The sequence below is a fragment of the Panulirus ornatus genome, chromosome 22, assembly GCF_036320965.1.
Source record: "Panulirus ornatus isolate Po-2019 chromosome 22, ASM3632096v1, whole genome shotgun sequence".
In the NCBI taxonomy this organism is placed as follows: Eukaryota; Metazoa; Arthropoda; class Malacostraca; order Decapoda; family Palinuridae; genus Panulirus; species Panulirus ornatus.
The window spans coordinates 316,525-339,275 of record NC_092245.1 but is presented as its reverse complement, the minus strand read 5'-3'; positions in this window follow the sequence as shown (position 1 = coordinate 339,275).

Genomic DNA, 22,751 nt, shown 5'->3' with positions numbered 1-22,751 from the left:
CTCCACCGGGCCCGTAGGCAACACCGGCATTGGGTTCATCTTCCCACCCGCTAGGTCACTGCCTAACACAAAGTCCACACCTGAGACAGGTAACCTATCTACAACCCCTATGAGAGCATGGCCCGTGAAGAGATCTGTTTCTACCCTCACATCGACTAGTGGAGCTTCCTCGGAACCCGACAGTCCATCTAGCAAGACTCGGTCTCCAAACTCTCCTCGCGGCACCAAGCCATCCAACATCAGGGACTGTAGAGAACCAGAATCCCGTAATACGGTTACTTTTCGTCGGACACCACATCTACTAACATAGCCCTCAGACAGGAACGCACTGTAGCTCCCAAAGAACGGATCCTTAACTACACTCTCGCAACCGCTCTTTTTCTTAAGAGCAGGGACAGCCTCACCTACTTTACTAAGTAGCCCTAAAGTTGAGACGAGATTCACCGGTCTACACACGGTAGAATCTCTAAATTCCTTCTCTCGAGCCCAGCAATTCCTCACCTGGTGCCCAGCCTTGCCACAATAAAAACAACTCTTAACTCTGTTGGAGTATTTCCCCTTACTTTCATGAGTTACCGGCAAGGTAGCAGATTCAGGTGGGATTACATAATCATTGGTCCTCCCTCTGCCGTCGTAGCCCTTTGAGCGACTGCCCACGTCAAGTTTACTGAACTTTGGTACGAGATGTAAGTTACCCAACTGAGACGACACTGGTCCTGATGGTGAAGCGTTAAGTCTAAGTCTTTCACGTTCGAGAGCTAACCTAGCTTGTTCAGTCTTCTTCTTCTGCACTTGTAACTGTGCTTGTGCATTGACCTTAGCTATCTCTAGCTGCTTTCCCCAATAACTGAGATCAACATCAATATCACTAGGGATATGGGGAAGGATCGAGACTTTGGCCGACGTTAATGATTGAACGGTATTGTCACCACTGATCAACGACATGATTAATGAATCAAGGAAAGAGATTCCGTTAAGGCAAGAAAAATCCTGGCAAGGTCGCCAATTTATATGTTACGAACTCAATACTTATTCAGGCAAGGTCGCCAGTAACATATGTTACAAATACTACTGTTCCTTGTCTTGCAAGGACGTTATAGATTTGTCAAGTTGCACAACTCAGGATAACACAATAATAAAGTTATGGGATTGAATTAAAGACCAGCATTACATTAACTCTACTTATAATGAAAGAATTCATGTGTACAAAGATAGGCACATAAATCAAGCATGAAACATTACGGTAACATTGAAAATGAGTTTAACATTGAACATAAGATAACATTTGTACATGACTTAACATTCCAGATAAGATTTCAAGCCAGGAGTTCTCTTTCCTCTAAGGCAGTTCTTCGATAACATTACACTGATAATTATAACGGGCTTACAGCACAACACTCGGGTAAAGGGATTAGAGCACAGCAGAGCTTACAGGCTTACAACACAGCAGGACTTACAGCAGGGATGGACTACTTACCTCGCTGGGCTAGAAAGAGCGAGACTGAGCGGGTGTCATGGGTATATATTACAGTAAAGACAAGCGTTCCCTGCTAGCTATACAACCTTACATTTTGATTGGCTATGAGCCTCAGGTATGTTCTGATTGGTTGGAGGAAACAGTCACACAAAACTGCGTAGATCACCCTCCCTCTTGTAAGCCTACAGGGATGACATGTCCAGTACGGTGGTGAAGTATTCCGGAGCTGATGACAACTTAATCCCCCCGCCTCGGAGAAGGGTCGGGGTGCTCAAGGACAAATGACCATCTGGTTTCAAAATAAAATTAAAATTAAAGTATTACGCCTAATGCTTGGTGTGAACTGACGCTCCGAAGACGTCTCAGAGGGAGGCCTTAATCCTCGTCCTGATAAGAAATAACATACACAAGGACACACACACGTTATATACGCGAACATGTGAGCACAAACACACGTGTTCCGTGACAATATATATATATATATATATATATATATATATATATATATATATATATATATATATATATATATATATATATATATATATATATATATATATATATTGTTACGGAACACGTGTGTCTGTGCTCACATGTTCGCGTATATAACGTGTCATTTGTCCTTGAGCACCCCGACCCTTCCCCGAGGCGGGGGGGGAGTAAGTTGTCATCAGCTGCGGAATATTTCGCCACCCGTACTGGACATGTCGCTGCAGGCTTACCAGAGGGAGGGTGATCTACGCAGTTTGTGTAACTGTTCCTCCAACCAATCAGAATGTAACTGAAGCTCATAGCCAATCAAAATGTAAGGTTGTATAGCTAGCAGGGAACGCTTATATACCCATGACACCCGCTGAGTCTCCCTCTTTCTAGCCCAGCGAGGTAAGTGGTCCACCCCTGCTGTAAGTCCTGCTGTGTTGTAAGCCTGTAAGCCCTGCTGTGCTATAAGCCCGTTATAATTATTAGTGTAATGTTATCGAAGAACTGCCTTAGAGGAAAGAGAACTCCTGGCTTGAAATCTTATCTGGAATGTTAAGTCATGTACAAATGTTATCTTATGTTCAATGTTAACTCTAATGTTCAGTGTTAACGTAATGTTTCATGCTTGATTTATGTGCCTATCTTTGTACACTTGAATTCTTTCATTATAAGTAGATTTAGTGTAATGCTGGTCTTTAATTCAATCCCATAACTTTATTATTGCGTTATCCTGAGTTGTGCAACTTGACAAATCTATGACGTCCTTGCAAGACAAGGAACAGTAGTATTTGTAACATATGTTACTTGCGACCTTGCCTGAATAAGTGTTGAATTCGTAACATATAAATTGGCGACCTTGCCAGGATATTTCTTGCCTTAACGGAATCTCTTTCCTTGATTCATTAATCATGTCGTTGATCAGTGGTGACAATACCGCTCCATCATTAATGTCGGCCAAAGTCTCGATCCTTCCCCATATCCCGAGTGATATTAATGTTGATCTCAGTTATTGGCGAAAGCAGCTAGAGATAGCTAAGATCAATGCGCAAGTGCAAATACAGAAGGAGCAGACTGAACAAGCTAGGTTAGCTCTCGAACGTGAAAAACTTAGACTTAACGCTTCACCATCAGGATCAGTGTCGTCCCAGTTGGGTAACTTACATCTCGTACCAAAGTTCAGTAAACTTGACGCGGGCAGGCATTCAAAGGGCTACGACAGCAGAGGGAGGACCAATGATTATGTAATCCCACCTGAAGGTGCTACCTTGCCGGTAACTCATGAAAGTAAGGGGAAATACTCCAACAGAGTTAAGAGTTGTTTTTATTGTGGCAAGGCTGGGCACCAGGTGAGGGATTGCTGGGCTCGAGAGAAGGAATTTAGAGATTCTACCGTGAGTAGACCGGTGAATCTCGTCTCAACTTTAGGGCCACTTAGTAAAGTAGGTGAGGCTATCCCTGCTCTTAGGAAAAAGAGGGGTTGCGAGAGTGTAGTTAAGGATCCGTTCTGTGGGAACTACAATGCGTTCCTGTCTGAGGGCTATGTTAGTAGATGTGGTGTACGACGAAAAGTAACCGTATTACGGGTTTCTGGTTCTCTGCAGTCCCTGATGTTGGATGGCTTGGTGCCGCGAGGAGAGTTTGGAGACCGAGTCTTGCTAGATGGACTGTCGGGTCCCAAGGAAGCTCCACTAGTCGATGTGAGGGTAGAAACAGATCTCTTCACGGGCCATGCTCTCATAGGGGTTGTAGATAGGTTACCTGTCTCAGGTGTGGACTTTGTGTTAGGCAGTGACCTAGCGGGAGGGAAGATGAACCCAATGCCGGTGTTGCCTACGGGCCCGGTGGAGTCCACGGAGACAGTGCAGCTTGACGAAGAAGTCCCAGAGTTAGTCCCCAACCACGATGTTGCTAGGTCGATGACAGCTGGCACGGCAGGCCGTGTGCCTGACGACATAGCCGTTGAAACGGAGGAAGTGAAGACCAGCGAGAGGAAGCTGTGTGATACCCTCTCCCCTGGTACAGACTCCGTTGAAACGCAGGAAGTTAAGACTCTCCCCCCGACTGAGACCAGCGAGAGGAAGCTGTGTGATACCCTCTCCCCTGGTGTAGCCTCCGTTGAGATAGTGGACCTAAAGACTCATGAGAGTGAGGCCAGCGAGAGGAAGCTGTGTGATACCCTCTCCCCTGGTGTAGCCTCCGTTGAGACAGTGGATCTAGAGACTCTTCATGAGAGTGAGGCCAGCGAGAGGAAGCTGTGTGATACCCTCTCCCCTGGTGTATCCTCCGTTGAGACGGCGGACTTAAAGACTCTTCATGAGAGTGAGGCCAGCGAGAGGAAGCTGTGTGATACCCTCTCCCCTGGTGTAGACTTCGTTAAGACGGAAGAAGTGAAGTCTCTCCCTACGAGTGAGTCTAGTGAGAGGAAGCTGTGTGATACCCTCTCCCCTGGTGTAGACTCCGTTGAGACTGAGGGTTTGTCTCATGCTCATTTAAGAGAGAAGACTCTCCCTGAGGATGAAATTAGTGAGGAGAAGATGTGTGATGCCTCCTGTGCTGTTTACGAGTCCGTACAAGAGTCAGTGGGTGAGACTGAGGATTTGTCTCGCGCCCATTCAAGAGAGACTCAGGAACGGAGGACAATATGGTATGACAAACGATTTCGTTTAAGAAGGTTTGAGGCGGGCGACGAGGTGTTGCTTCTACTACAGCAGTCAGGTCAACCCTTGGTTGTCCTTTCTAAGGGTTCCTACACCATTATCTGGAGTGTAGGAGATTCAAATTACTTTGTCTCTACCCCTGTTAAGCGCAGAGGTCGGAGATTATGCCACGTCAACATGCCTAAGCCATATTTCAGTCGTGATCCTTCACCCTTGGAACCGACGGTGCCAGTCTGCATCATCTTACGTCCAGCAGTAGCCGTGTGTGACGAAGTCGACGACGTAGCTGCGAGTGCCTCGAAGACTTGGGACCCGGGCGGAAGCGTGAGAGAACTGAAGTGTTGCTTGTATATAGTTGGGTACTATAGGATGTTCATTGTAAATTTTGCAACAGTCCTAACCCCCTCTGACAGATTTGTTGAAGAATGATATCAGATGTTGGGAATGAGCAGTGTGAGACAGTCTCTCTTTTTAGTTAGGAACCCTACTTTTCAACTGTTTTATTTTGCAGGCTCCAACCAGATTAGCTGTGAATGCCGCCAGTGTTGTAAAAGCTGGAAAGGTCCCCATGCAGGAGGACGGAAAGAAGGTTGAGCCCAAACATATAGACCCCACCAAGAAGAGGGAACTTTTGTTTTGCTATTTGTATTGTAGCACTTTGTTTATGTGTTATTCAAGCAATCATAGAAGTAACCTTTGTTTTCCTATTTGAATTATAACACTGTATATTTGTGTTCTTCAGCCAATCAGAGTGTACTAACTACCAAACCTTTCAAAATGATCACAAGTTATGGGAATGGAGTCAATATCAAATAGATGGGCCTTGTTATGTACAATTTTTACGTTACATTATTTTCAACACATCTTATGTGTTAACAGATTGTGTTAGCTGATTGTTTATCCCGCTCTTAAGAAAATTCCTCTTCCAGGAATTTTCTCCTTTAAGGAGGGGGGTGTTACGGAACACGTGTGTCTGTGCTCACATGTTCGCGTATATAACGTGTCATTTGTCCTTGAGCACCCCGACCCTTCCCCGAGGCGGGGGGGAGTAAGTTGTCATCAGCTGCGGAATATTTCGCCACCCGTACTGGACATGTCGCTGCAGGCTTACTAGAGGGAGGGTGATCTACGCAGTTTGTGTAACTGTTCCTCCAACCAATCAGAATGTAACTGAAGCTCATAGCCAATCAAAATGTAAGGTTGTATAGCTAGCAGGGAACGCTTATATACCCATGACACCCGCTGAGTCTCCCTCTTTCTAGCCCAGCGAGGTAAGTGGTCCACCCCTGCTGTAAGTCCTGCTGTGTTGTAAGCCTGTAAGCCCTGCTGTGCTATAAGCCCGTTATAATTATTAGTGTAATGTTATCGAAGAACTGCCTTAGAGGAAAGAGAACTCCTGGCTTGAAATCTTATCTGGAATGTTAAGTCATGTACAAATGTTATCTTATGTTCAATGTTAACTCTAATGTTCAGTGTTAACGTAATGTTTCATGCTTGATTTATGTGCCTATCTTTGTACACTTGAATTCTTTCATTATAAGTAGATTTAGTGTAATGCTGGTCTTTAATTCAATCCCATAACTTTATTATTGCGTTATCCTGAGTTGTGCAACTTGACAAATCTATGACGTCCTTGCAAGACAAGGAACAGTAGTATTTGTAACATATGTTACTTGCGACCTTGCCTGAATAAGTGTTGAATTCGTAACATATAAATATATATATATATATATATATATAAATATATATATATATATATATATATATATATATATATATATATATATATATATATATATATATATATATATATATATTACTTCTATATATATATATTACTTCCCACGTATTCCCTGCGTGTCGTAGAAAGCGACTAAAAGGGGAGGGAGCGGTGGGCTGGAAATCCTCCCCTCTCAATTTTTTTTTAATTTTCCAAAAGAAGGAACAGAGAAGGGGGCCAGGTGAGGATATTCCTTCAATGGCCCAGTCCTCTGTTCTTAACGCTGCCTCGCTAACCCGGGAAATGGCGAATAGTTTGAAAAAAATAAATAAATATATATATATATATATATATATATATATATATATATATATATATATATTGTTACGAATTCAACACTTATTCAGGCAAGGTCGCCAGTAACATATGTTACAAATACTACTGTTCCTTGTCTTGCAAGGACGTTATAGATTTGTCAAGTTGCACAACTCAGGATAACACAATAATAAAGTTATGGGATTGAATTAAAGACCAGCATTACATTAACTCTACTTATAATGAAAGAATTCAAGTGTACAAAGATAGGCACATAAATCATGCATGAAACATTACGTTAACACTGAACATTAGAGTTAACATTAAACATAAGATAACATTTGTACATGACTTAACATTCCAGATAAGATTTCAAGCCAGGAGTTCTCTTTCCTCTATGGCAGTTCTAAGATAACATTACACTGATAATTATAACAGGCTTACAGCACAACACTAGGTTAACGGGCTTATAGCACAGCAGGGCTTACAGGCTTACAACACAGCAGGACTTACAGCAAGGGTGGACCACTTACCTCGCTGGGCTAGAAAGAGCGAGACTCAGCGGGTGTCATGGGTATATATTACAGTAAAGACAAGCGTTCCCTGCTAGCTATACAACCTTACATTTTGATTGGCTATGAGCTTCAGTTATATTCTGATTGGTTGGAGGAACAGTCACACAAAACTGCGTAGATCACCCTCCCTCTTGTAAGCCTACAGGGATGACATGTCCAGTACGGGTGGCGAAATATTCCGCAGCTGATGACAACTTACCCCCCCCCTCGGAGAAGGGTCTGGGTGCTCAAGGACAAATGACCATCTGGTTTCAAAATAAAATTAAAATTAAAGTATTACGCCTAATGCTTGGTGTGAACTGACGCTCCGAGGACGTCTCAGAGGGAGGCCTTAATCCTCGTCCTGATAAGAAATAACATACACAAGGACACACACACGTTATATACGCGAACATGTGAGCACAAACACACGTGTTCCGTGACACCCCCCCCTCCTTAAAGGAGAAAATTACTGGAAGAGGAATTTTCTTCAGAGCGGGATAAACAATCAGCTAACACAATCTGTTAACACATGAGATGTGCTGAAAATAATGTAACGTAAAAATTATACATAATATAACAAGGCCCACCTATTTAATATTGACTCCGTTCCCATAACTTGTGAACATTTTGAAGGTTTGGTAGTCAGTACACTCTAAATTGATTGGCGGAAGGGCACAAATACAAAGTGTTATAATACAAATAGGAAAACAAAGGTTACTTCTATAATTGCCTAAAGAACACATTAAGAAAATGCTACAATACAAATAGCAAAACAAAAGTTCCCTCTTCTTGGTGGGGCTATCTGTTTAGGCTCAACCTTCTTTCTTGTCCTCCTGCATGGGGACCTTACCAGCCTGTACAGCACTGGCGGCATTCACAGCTAATCTGGTTGGAGCCTGCAAAATAAAACAGTTGAAAAGTAGGGTTCCTAACTAAGAAAGAGACTGTCTCACACTGCTCATTCCAAACATCTGATATCATTCTTCAATAAATCTGTCAGAGGGGTTACGACTGTTGCAAAATTTACAGTGAACATCCTATAGTACCCAACTATATACAAGCAACACTTCAGTTCTCTCACGCCTCCGCCCGGGTCCCAAGTCTTCGAGGCACACGCAGCTACGTCGTCGACTTCGTCACACACGGCTACTGCTGGACGCAAGATGATGCAGACTGGCACCTTCGGTTCAAGGGTGGAGGATCACGACTGAAATATGGCTTAGGCATGTTGACGGGACATAATCTCCGACCTCTGCGCCTATCGGGGGTAGAGACAAGGTAATTGGAGCCTCTTACACTCCAGATAATGGTGTAAGAACCCTTAGAAAGGACAACCAAGGGTTGACCTGACTGCTGTAGTAGAAGCAACACCTCGTCGCCCGCCTCAAACCTTCTTAAACGAGATCGTTTGTCATACCATACTGTCCTCCGTTCCTGAGTCTCTCTGGAATGGGCGCGAGACAAATCCTCAGTCTCACCCACTGACTCTTGTACGGACTCGTAAACAGCACAGGAGGCATCACACATCTTCTCCTCACTAATTTCATCCTCAGGGAGAGTCTTCTCTCTTAAATGAGCATGAGACAAACCCTCAGTCTCAACGAAGTCTACACCAGGGGAGAGGGTATCACACAGCTTCCTCTCGCTGGCCTCACTCTCATGAAGAGTCTTTAAGTCCGCCGTCTCAACGGAGGATACACCAGGGGAGAGGGTATCACACAGCTTCCTCTCGCTGGCCTCACTCTCATGAAGAGTCTTTAGGTCCACTGTCTCAACGGAGGCTACACCAGGGGAGAGGGTATCACACAGCTTCCTCTCGCTGGCCTCACTCTCATGAAGAGTCTTTAGGTCCACTATCTCAACGGAGGCTACACCAGGGGAGAGGGTATCACACAGCTTCCTCTCGCTGGTCTCAGTCGGGGGGAGAGTCTTAACTTCCTGCGTTTCAACGGAGTCTGTACCAGGGGAGAGGGTATCACACAGCTTCCTCTCGCTGGTCTTCACTTCCTCCGTTTCAACGGCTATGTCGTCAGGCACACGGCCTGCCGTGCCAGCTGTCATCGACCTGGCAACATCGTGGTTGGGGACTAACTCTGGGACTTCTTCGTCAAGCTGCACTGTCTCCGTGGACTCCACCGGGCCCGTAGGCAACACCGGCATTGGGTTCATCTTCCCTCCCGCTAGGTCACTGCCTAACACAAAGTCCACACCTGAGACAGGTAACCTATCTACAACCCCTATGAGAGCATGGCCCGTGAAGAGATCTGTTTCTACCCTCACATCGACTAGTGGAGCTTCCTCGGAACCCGACAATCCTTCTAGCAAGACTCGGTCTCCAAACTCTCCTCGCGGCACCAAGTCATCCAACATCAGGGACTGCAGAGAACCAGAATCCCGTAATACAGTTACTTTTCGTCGTACACCACATCTACTAACATAGCCCTCAGACAGGAACGCATTGTAGCTCCCACAGAACGGATCCTTAACTACTCTCTCGCAACCCCTCTTTTTCCTAAGAGCAGGGACAGCCTCACCTACTTTACTAAGTGGCCCTAAAGTTGAGACGAGATTCACCGGTCTACTCACGGTAGAATCTCTAAATTCCTCCTCTCGAGCCCAGCAATCCCTCACCTGGTGCCCAGCCTTGCCACAATAAAAACAACTCTTAACTCTGTTGGAGTATTTCCCCTTACTTTCATGAGTTACCGGCAAGGTACCAGCTTCAGGTGGATTACATAATCATTGGTCCTCCCTCTGCTGTCGTAGCCCTTTGAATGCCTGCCCGCGTCAAGTTCACTGAACTTCGGTACGTGATGTAAGTTACCCAACTGAGACGACACTGGTCCTGATGGTGAAGCGTTAAGTCTAAGTCTTTCACGTTCGAGAGCTAACCTAGCTTGTTCAGTCTTCTTCTTCTGCACTTGTAACTGTGCTTGTGCATTGACCTTAGCTATCTCTAGCTGCTTTCGCCAATAACTGAGATCAACATTAATATCACTAGGGATATGGGGAAGGATCGAGACTTTGGCCGACGTTAATGATTGAACGGTATTGTCAACACTGGACAACGACATGACTAACGAATCAAGGAAAGAGATTCCGTTAAGGCAAGAAATATCCTGGCAGGGTCGCCAATTTATATGTTACGAATTCAACACTTATTCAGGCAAGGTCGCCAGTAACATATGTTACAAATACTACTGTTCCTTGTCTTGCAAGGACGTTATAGATTTGTCAAGTTGCACAACTCAGGATAACACAATAATAAAGTTATGGGATTGAATTAAAGACCAGCATTACACTAAATCTACTTATAATGAAAGAATTCAAGTGTACAAAGATAGGCACATAAATCATGCATGAAACATTACGTTAACACTGAACATTAGAGTTAACATTGAACATAAGATAACATTTGTACATGACTTAACATTCCAGATAAGATTTCAAGCCAGGAGTTCTCTTTCCTCTATGGCAGTTCTAAGATAACATTACACTGATAATTATAACAGGCTTACAGCACAACACTAGGGTAACGGGCTTATAGCACAGCAGGGCTTACAGGCTTACAACACAGCAGGACTTACAGCAAGGGTGGACCACTTACCTCGCTGGGCTAGAAAGAGCGAGACTCAGCGGGTGTCATGGGTATATATTACAGTAAAGACAAGCGTTCCCTGCTAGCTATACAACCTTACATTTTGATTGGCTATGAGCTTCAGTTATATTCTGATTGGTTGGAGGAACAGTCACACAAAACTGCGTAGATCACCCTCCCTCTTGTAAGCCTACAGGGATGACATGTCCAGTACGGGTGGCGAAATATTCCGCAGCTGATGACAACTTACCCCCCCCCCCCCCCCTCGGAGAAGGGTCGGGGTGCTCAAGGACAAATGACCATCTGGTTTCAAAATAAAATTAAAATTAAAGTATTACGCCTAATGCTTGGTGTGAACTGACGCTCCGAGGACGTCTCAGAGGGAGGCCTTAATCCTCGTCCTGATAAGAAATAACATACACAAGGACACACACACGTTATATACGCGAACATGTGAGCACAGACACACGTGTTCCGTAACAATATATATATATATATATATATATATATATATATATATATATATATATATATATATATATATATATATATATATATATATATATATATATATATATATATATATATATTTATATATATATATATATATATATATATATATATATATATATATATATATATATATATATATACTACATATATGAATATATATATGACTAATATATGAATATATATATATATATATATATTTTTTTTTTTTTTTTTGCTTTGTCGCTGTCTCCCGCGTTTGCGAGGTAACGCAAGGAAACAGACGAAAGAAATGGCCCATCCCACACCCATACACATGTATATACATACGTCCACACACGCAAATATACATACCTACACAGCTTTCCATGGTTTACCCCAGACGCTTCACATGCCTTGATTCAATCCACTGACAGCACGTCAACCCCGGTATACCACATCGCTCCAATTCACTCTATTCCTTGCCCTCCTCTCACCCTCCTGCATGTTCAGGCCCCGATCACACAAAATCTTTTTCACTCCATCTTTCCACCTCCAATTTGGTCTCCCTCTTCTCCTCGTTCCCTCCACCTCCGACACATATATCCTCTTGGTCAATCTTTCCTCACTCATTCTCTTCATGTGACCAAACCATTTCAAAACACCCTCTTCTGCTCTCTCAACCACGCTCTTTTTATTTCCACACATCTCTCTTACCCTTACGTTACTTACTCGATCAAACCACCTCACCACACATTGTCCTCAAACATCTCATTTCCAGCACATCCATCCTCCTGCGCATAACTCTATCCATAGTCCACGCCTCGCAACCATACAACATTGTTGGAACCACTATTCCTTCAAACATACCCATTTTTGCTTTCCGAGATAATGTTCTCGACTTCCACACATTCTTCAAGGCTCCCAGAATTTTCGCCCCCTCCCCCACCCTATGATCCACTTCCGCTTCCATGTTTCCATCCGCTGCCAGATCCACTCCCAGATATCTAAAACACTTCACTTCCTCCAGTTTTTCTCCATTCAAACTCACCTCCCAATTGACTTGACCCTCAACCCTACTGTACCTAATAACCTTGCTCTTATTCACATTTACTCTTAACTTTCTTCTTTCACACACTTCACCAAACTCAGTCACCAGCTTCTGCAGTTTCTCACATGAATCAGCCACCAGCGCTCTATCATCAGCGAACAACAACTGACTCACTTCCCAAGCTCTCTCATCCCCAACAGACTTCATACTTGCCCCTCTTTCCAAAACTCTTGCATTCACCTCCCTAAGAACCCCATCCATAAAGAAATTAAACAACCATGGAGACATCACACACCCCTACCGCAAACCTACATTCACTGAGAACCAATCACTTTCCTCTCTTCGTACACGTACACATGCCTTACATCCTCGATATCTATATATATATATATATATATATATATATATATATATATATATATATATATATATATATATATATATATATATATATATATATATATATATATATATATATTTTTTTTTTTTTTTTTTTTTTTTTTTCACTTATTGATTTTGCTTTGTCGATGTCTCCCGCATTAGCGATGTAGTGCAAGAAAACAGACGAAAGTATGGCCCAACCCACCCACACACGTATGTATATACATACACGTCCACACACGCAGATATACATACCTATACATCTCAACGTATACATATATATACAAAAACAGACATATACATACATACACATGTACATAGTTCATATTGTTAGCCCTTATTCACTCCCATCGCCACTCTGCAACACATGAAATAACAACCCCCTCCCCCCGCATGTGCGCGAAATAGCGCTAGGAAAAGACAACAAAGGCCACATTCATATCACACTCAGTCTCTAGCTGTCATGTAATAATGCACCGAAACCACAGCTCCCTTTCCACATCCAGGCCCCACAGAACATTCCGTGGTTTACCCCAGACGCTTCACATACCCTGGTTCAATCCATTGACAGCACGTCGACACCAGTATATCATACCGTTCCAATTCACTCTATTCCTTGCACGCCTTTCCCCCTCCTGCATGTTCAGGCCCCGATCACACAAAATCTTTTTCACTCCATATTTCCACCTTCAATCTGGTCTGCCACTTTTCCTCGTTCCCTCCGCCTCTGACACATATATCCTCTTGGTCAATCTTTCCTCACTCATTTTCTCCATGCGACCAAACCATTTCAAAACACCCATTTCTCCTCTCCCAACCACACTATTTTTATTACCACACATCACTCTTACCCTATTATTACTTCCTCGATCAAACCACCTCACGCCAAGAATTGTCCTCAAACATCTCATTTGCAGCACATCCACCCTCCTCCGCACAACTCTATCCATAGCCCACGCCTGGCAACCATATAACATTGTTGGAACCAATATTCCTTCAATCATACCCATTTTTGCTTTACGAGATAATATTCTTAACTTACAGGCATTCTTCAACGCTCCCAGAACTTTCTCCTCCACCACCCTATGATTCACTTCCGCTCCCATGGTTCCATCCGCTGCTAAATCCACTCCTAGATACGTAAAACACATCACATCCTACAGATTTTCTCCATTCAAACATACCTCCCAGTTGACTTGACCTTCGACCCTACTGTACCTAATAACCTTACTCTTATTCACATTTACTCTCAGCTTTCTTCTTTCACACACTTTACCAGATTCAGTCACCAGATTCTGCAGTTTGTCACATGAATCAGCCAATCGCGCTGTATCATCAGCGAACAACAACTGACTCACTTCCGAAGCTCTTACATCCACAAGAAAATGCATACTTGCCCTCTTTCCTAAACTCTTGCATATACAACAACCCCATCCATAAAGAAATCAAACAACAATGGAGACATCACAAGTTCCTGCCGCAAACCAACATTCACTGAGAACCAATCACTTTCCTTTCTTACTACACGTACACAAACCTTACATCCTCGATAGAAACTTTACACTACTTCTAACAACTTGTTCCCCACACCATAAATTCTTAATAGTTTCCACAGAGCATCTCTATCAACTCTATCGTATTCCTTCTAAAGATTCATAAATGCTACAAAAAAATCCTTTTGCTTTTCTAAGTATTTCTCACATACATTCTTCAAAGCAAACACCTGATCCACACATCCTCTACCACTTCTGAAACCACACTGCTCTCTAATATATATATATATATATATATATATATATATATATATATATATATATATATATATATATATTCTTTTCTTTTTCTTTCAAACTATTCGCCATTTCCTGCGTTAGCTAGATAGCGTTAAGAACAGAAGACTGGGCCTTGGAGGGCATATCCTCACCTGGCCCCCTTCTCTGTTCCTTGTTTTGGAAAATTAAAAAAAAAAAAACGAGAGGGGAAGATTTCCAGCCCCCCGCTCCCTTCCCTTTTAGTCGCCTTCTACGACACGCAGGGAATACGTGGGAAGTATTCTTTCTCCCCTATCCCCAGGGATAATATATATATATATATATATATATATATATATATATATATATATATATATATATATATATATATATATATATATATATATATATGTATTTTATTTCATTTTTGTTTTAAACTGTTCGCCATTTCCTGCTTTAGCAAGGTAGCGTTAAGAACAGAGGACTGGGCCTCAGAGGGAATATCCTCACCTGGCTCCCTTCTCTGTTCCTTCTTTTGGAAAATTAAAATTTCCAGCCCCACGCTCCCTCCCCTTTTAGTCGCATATATATATATATATATATATATATATATATATATATATATATATATATATATATATATATATATATATATATATATATATATATATATATATATATATATATATATATATATATCCCTGGGGATAGGGGAGAAAGAATACTTCCCACGTATTCCCTGCGTGTCGTAGAAGGCGACTAAAAGGGGAGGGAGCGGGGGGCTGGAAATCCTCCCCTCTCGTTTTTTTTTGATTTTCCAAAAGAAGGAACAGAGAACGAGGCCAGGTGAGGACATTCCCTCACAGGCCCAGTCCTCTGTTCTTAACGCTACCTTGCTAACGCGGGAAATGGCGAATAGTATGAAAGAAAAGATATATATATATATATATATATATATATATATATATATATATATATATATATATATATATATATATATATATATATATATATATATATATATATATATATATATATATATATATATATATATATATATATATATATATATATATATATATATATATATATATATATATATATATATATATATATATATATATATATATATATGACCACAGGTCCCTTTCCACATTCAGGCCCCACAGAACTTTCCATGGTTTACGCCAGACGCTTCACATGCCCTGGTTCAATCCACTGACAGCACGTCGACCCCGGTATACCACATCATTCCATATCACTCTATTCCGTGCACTCCTTTCACCCTCCTGCATGTTAACGTCCCGATCACTCAAAATCTATTTCACTACATCTTTCCACCTCCAATTTGGTCTCCCACTTCTCCTCGTTCCCTCCACCTCTGACAATTACATCCTCTTGATCAATCTTTCCTCACTCATTCTCTCCATGTGACCAAACCATTTTAAACACCCTCTTCAGCTCTCCCAACAACACTCTTTTTATTTCCACACATCACTCTTACCCTTACATTACTTACTCGATCAAACCACCTCACACCACATGTCCTCAAACATCTCATTTCCAGCACATCCACCCTCCTGCGCACGTCGCTATCCATAGCCCACGCCTCGCAACCATACAACATTGTTGGAACCACTATTAATTCAAAAATACACATTTTTGCTTTTCGAGACAATTTTGTTGCCTTCCAAACATTCTTCAAGGCTCCCAGAATTTTCGCCCTCTCCCCCACCCTATGATTCACTTCCGCTTCCATGGTTCCATCCGCTGCCAGATCCACTCCCAGATATCTAAAACACTTTACTTCCTCCAGATTTTCTCCATTCAAACTTACCTCCCCAATTGACTCGACCCTCAACCCTACTGTACCTAATAACCTTGCTCTTATTCGCATTTAATCTTAACTTTCTTCTTTCACACACTTTACAAAACTCAGTCACCAGCTTCTGCAGTTTCCCACATAAATCAGCCACCAGCGCTGTATCATCAACGAACAACAACTGACTCACTTCCCAAGCTCTCTCATCCACAACAGACTGCATACTTGCCCCTCTTTCCAAAACTCTTGCATTCACCTCCCTAACAAACCATCCATAAACAAATTAAACAACCATGGAGACATCACACACCCCTGCATCAAACTTATATTCACTGAGAACCAATCACTTTCCTCTCTTCCTACACGTACACATGCCTTACATCCTCGATAAAAACTTTTCACTGCTTCTCACAACTTGCCTCCCACACCATATATTCTTAATACCTTCTACAGAGCATCTCTATCAACTTTATCATATGCCTCCTCCAGATCCATAAATGCTACATACAAATCCATTTGCTTTTCTAAGTATTTCTCACATACATTCTTCAAAGCAAACACCTGATCCACACATCCTCTTCCACTTCTGAAACCACAATGCTCTTCTCAATCTGGTTGTCTGTACATGCCTTCATCCTCTCAATCAATACCCTCCCATATAATTTATCTGGAATACTCAAAAAACATATACCTCTGTATTTTGAGCACTCACTCTTATCCCTTTTGCCTTTGTACAATGGCACTATGCAAGCATTCCACCAATCCTCAGGCACCTCACCATGAATCATACATACGTTAAATAACCTTACCAACCAGTCAACAATACAGTCACCCGCTTATCTTATAAATTCCACTGCAATACCATCCAACCCTGCTGCCTTACCGGCTTTCATCTTCCGCAAAGCTTTTACTACCTCTTCTCAGTTTACCAAATCATTTCCCCTAATACTCTCACTTTGCACACCTCCTCGGCCAAAACACTCTACATCTGCCAATCTATCATCAAACACATTCAAAAAACCTTCAAAATACTCACTCCATCTCCTTCTCACATCACCACTACTTGTTATCACCTCTCCATTAGCCCCCTGCACTGAAGTTCCCATTTGCTCCCTTGTCTTTCGCACTTTATTTACCTCTTTCCAAAACATATTTTTATTCTCCCTAACATTTAATGATACTCTCTCACCCCAACTCTCATTTGCCCTCTTTTTCACCTCTAGCACCTTTCTCTTGACCTTCTGCCTCTTTCTTTTATACATCTCCCACTCATTTGCATTTTTTCCTTGCAAAAATCGTCCAAATAACTCTCTCTTCTCTTTCACTAATAATGTTACTTCTTCATCCCACCACTCACTACCCTTTCTAATCAACCCACCTCCCACACTTCTCATGCCACAAGCATCTTTTTCGGAAGCCATCAATGCTTCCCTAAATACATCCCATTCCTCCCCCCCTCCCCTTACCTCCTTTGTTCTCACCTCTTTCCATTCTGTACTCAGTCTCTCCTGGTACTTCTTCACACAAGTCTTCTTCCCGAACTCACTTACTCTCACCACTCTCTTCACCCCAACATTCTCTCTTCCTTTCTGAAAACCCCTACAAATCTTCACCTTCGCCTCCGCAAGGTAATGATCAGACGTCACTCCAATTGCACCTTTCAGCACATTAACATCCAAAAATTCTGTCTTTTGCGCGCCTATCAATTAACACGTAATCCAGTAACGCTCTCTGGCCATCTCTCCTACTTACATACGTATACTTTTGTATATCTCGCTTTTTCAACCAGGTATTCCCAATCACCACTCTTTTTTTAGCACATAAATCCACAACCTCTTCACCATTTCCATTTACAACACTGAACACCCCATGTTTACCAATTATTCCATCAACTGCCACATTACTCACCTTTGCATTCAAATCACCCATTACTATAACCAGGTCTCGTGAATGAAAAACACTAACACACTCATTCAGCTGCTCCCAAAACACTTGCCTCTCATAATCTTTCTTCTCATGCCCAGGTGCATATGCACCAACAATCACCCATCTCTCTCCACTAACTTTAAGTTTAACCCATATCATTCTAGAATTTACTTTCTTACATTTTATCACATATCCCACAACTCCTGTTTTAGGAGCATTGCTGCTTCTTCCATTGCTCTTGTCCTCTCACTAACACCTGACTTTAATCCCAAGACATTCCCAAACCAATCTTCCCCTTTACCCTTGAGCTTCGTTTCACTCAAGGCCCAAACATCAAGGCTCCTTTCTTCAAACATACTACCTATCTCTCCTTTTTTCTCATCTTGGTTACATCCACACACATTTAGACACCACAATCTGAGCCTTCGAGGAGGATGAGCACCCCCCGCGTGACTCATTCTTCTGTTTCCCCTTTTAGAAAGTTAAAATACAAGGAGGGAGTGTTTCTAGCCCTCTACGACACGTGAGGAAAGAGTGGGAAGTATTCTTTCTCCCATATATATATACATATATATATATATATATATATATATATATATATATATATATATATATATATATATATATATATATATATATATATATATATATATATATATATATATATTTTTTTATTATACTTTGTCGCTGTCTCCCGCGTTTGCGAGGTAGCGCAAGGAAACAGACGAAAGAAATGGCCCCCCCCCCCCATACACATGTATATACATACGTCCACACACGCAAATATACATACCTACACAGCTTTCCATGGTTTACCCTAGACGCTTCACATGCCTTGATTCAATCCACTGACAGCACGTCAACCCCGGTATACCACATCGCTCCAATTCACTCTATTCCTTGCCCTCCTTTCACTCTCCTGCATGTTCAGGCCCCGATCACACAAAATCTTTTTCACTCCATCTTTCCACCTCCAATTTGGTCTCCCTCTTCTCCTTGCTCCCTCCACCTCCGACACATGTATCCTCATGGTCAATCTTTCCTCACTCATCCTCTCCATGTGCCCAAACCACTTCAAAACACCCTCTTCTGCTCTCTCAACCACGCTCTTTTTATTTCCACACATCTCTCTTACCCTTACGTTACTCACTCGATCAAACCACCTCACACCACACATTGTCCTCAAACATCTCATTTCCAGCACATCCATCCTCCTGCGCACAACTCTATCCATAGCCCACGCCTCGCAACCATACAACATTGTTGGAACCACTATTCCTTCAAACATACCCATTTTTGCTTTCCGAGATAATGTTCTCGACTTCCACACATTCTTCAAGGCCCCCAGAATTTTCGCCCCCTCCCCCAACCTATGATCCACTTCCGCTTCCATGGTTCCATCCGCTGCCAGATCCACTCCCAGATATCTAAAACACTTCACTTCCTCCAGTTTTTCTCCATTCAAACTCACCTCCCAATTGACTTGACCCTCAACCCTACTGTACCTAATATATATATATATATATATATATATATATATATATATATATATATATATATATATATATATATATATATATATATATATATATATATATATATAAAAATATATATATATATTTATATATATATACATATATATATATATATATATATATATATATATATATATATATATATATATATATATATATATATATATATATATATATATATATATATATATATATATATATATATATATATTCATATATATATATATATATATATATCCCTGGGGATAGGGGAGAAAGAATACTTCCCACGTATTCCCTGCGTGTCGTAGAAGGCGACTAAAAGGGGAGGGAACGGGGGGCTAGAAATCCTCCCCTCTCGTTTTTTTTTGATTTTCCAAAAGAAGGAACAGAGAACGAGGCCAGGTGACGATATTCCCTCAGAGGCCCAGTCCTCTGTTCTTAACGCTACCTTGCTAACGCAGGAAATATCGAATAGTATGAAAGGGGGGAGAAAGGGGGAGAAAGAATACTTCCCACGTATTCCCTGCGTGTCGTAGAAGGCGACTAAAAGGGGAGGGAGCGGGGGGCTGGAAATCCTCCTCTCTCAATTTTTTTTAATTTTCCAAAAGAAGGAACAGAGAAGGGGGCCAGGTGAGGATATTCCCTCAGTGGCCCAGTTCTCTGTTCTTAACGCTACCTCGCTAACGCGGGAAATGGCGAATAGTTTGAAAAAAAAAAATATATATATATATATATATATATATATATATATATATATATATATTTATATATATATATATATATATATATATATATATATATATATATATATATATATATATATATATATATATATATATATATATATATATATATATATATATATATATATATATATATATATATATATATATATATATATATATATATATATATATATATGCCTTACATCCTCGATAACAACTTTTCACTGCTTCTAACTTGCCTCTCACACCATATATTCTTAATACCTTCCTCAGAGCATCTCTATCAACTCCATCATATGCTTTCTCCAGATCCATAAATGCTACATACAAATCCATTTGCTTTTCTAAGTATTTCTCACATACATTCTTCAAAGCAAATACCTGATCCACACATCCTCTACCACTTCTGAAACCACATTGCTCTTCCCCATATATATATATATATATATATATATATATATATATATATATATATATATATATATATATATATATATATATATATATATATATATATATATATATATATATATATATATATATATATATATATATATATATATATATATATATAGGTTGGAAAGGATCACAATTTTGCGCGTGATCAAGATATTCCTTTGAGTCCACGGGAAAAATGAAACACGAAAAGTTCCCAAGTGCACTTTCGTATAATAATCACATCATCAGGGGAGACACAAGAGTAGAATATAACAGTCAGTTGATATACATAGAAGAGACGAATCTAGGACGCCATTTGGTATACATGTGATTGTCAAAAGCACAACGAGCATTCATAAACTTATCATTTTACAAATCTTATCGACAATAAAGTTATCTAATTTGTACAGACCATCACTAATATAAAGATTATAATTCTTTTTGTATTCAATAATAGAAGATTCAATGATATTTCTCTTGGTAATAGAGTTACAGTTAACAACTGAGATGGCGTTACTCCAGTCAATACAATAATCATAGTTTTTAATATGATTAAACAAGGCATTTGAATCTTGTCCCGTTCTTATACTATATTTATGTTGCTTGAGTCTAACAGAAAGATCCTTACCAGTCTAACCGACATAAAATTTATCACAGTTTCCACAAGGAACTTTACAGATGCAACCAAGAGAATTTTCCGGTGAATTCCTGATTAAAATATTCTTTATAGTATTATTGTTGCTAAAGGCAACATTTACATTAAAGGATTTAAGCAACATGGGAAGCAAAGTGAAATTATTATTAAAAGGGAGAACTAAAAGATTCTTGGTGTCAATGGGAGGTTTGAGCTTAACTCTATAAAATGATTTCTTTGCTAACTTAAGGGATTTATCAATGAAAGATCTAGGGTACTTTGAATTAGATCCAATAGAATATATCTTCTCAAATTCATCATCAATAAACTCTGGACTGCAAATACTTAATACTCTTACGAACATAGATTGAAATGATGATAACTTAACTCTGTTATGTTGAGATGAGTAATAATGGATATATATGAGCATACATTGTAAAAATCCCTTGGAAGCAGTTAATTCTCGCTTCAATAAAGACATGAAGTTTTTGTTGAAAGATAACATTTCTCTTCTCAAAAATTGTCATCTTTGTCCCCTTCATTGCCATATATGTATGGACTTATCAAAACACATAAACAAAATTCTCCAGCAAGACCTATAGTTAGTTCAGTAGGCTTCATCACATATAAATTATCAAAATGGTTAGTTTCCTTATTAAGCCCTTTAGTGGGTAAGGTATCAAATTCTAATATCATGAACAATGTACATTTAGTCAACAAGCTAAACAATATCAATATTAATTTTGATTTCAAACTAGTTAGCCTTGATGTTTCCTCACTTTTCACTAAAGTTCCAGTTGATGACCTTTTAGAATATTTATTTGATGTCTTGGATGATATTCATTTACCTGTTTCAAAGTCTAATTTCATTGAACTGATAAAATTGTGTATAAAAGACTGTGTATTTCAATTTAATGGTGATTATTATGCTCAAAAATTTGGTATAGCAATGGGTAACCCTCTTTCACCTGTACTAAGTAATCTTTATATGGAATTTTTTGAAACAAAATTACTAAAGGATATCTTACCTTCTAATGCAGTTTGGTTTAGGTATGTAGATGATGTTCTTTGTGTTTGGCCAACAAATGAAAATTTACAAATATTTCTCCCCTTACTTAACAATTTAGTACCTTCCATCAAATTTACTGTAGAAAATTAATATAATTGTATGTTACCATTTTTAGATTAAATGATCCATAGACAAGGAAACAAGTTTAAGTTTTGCATATACAGA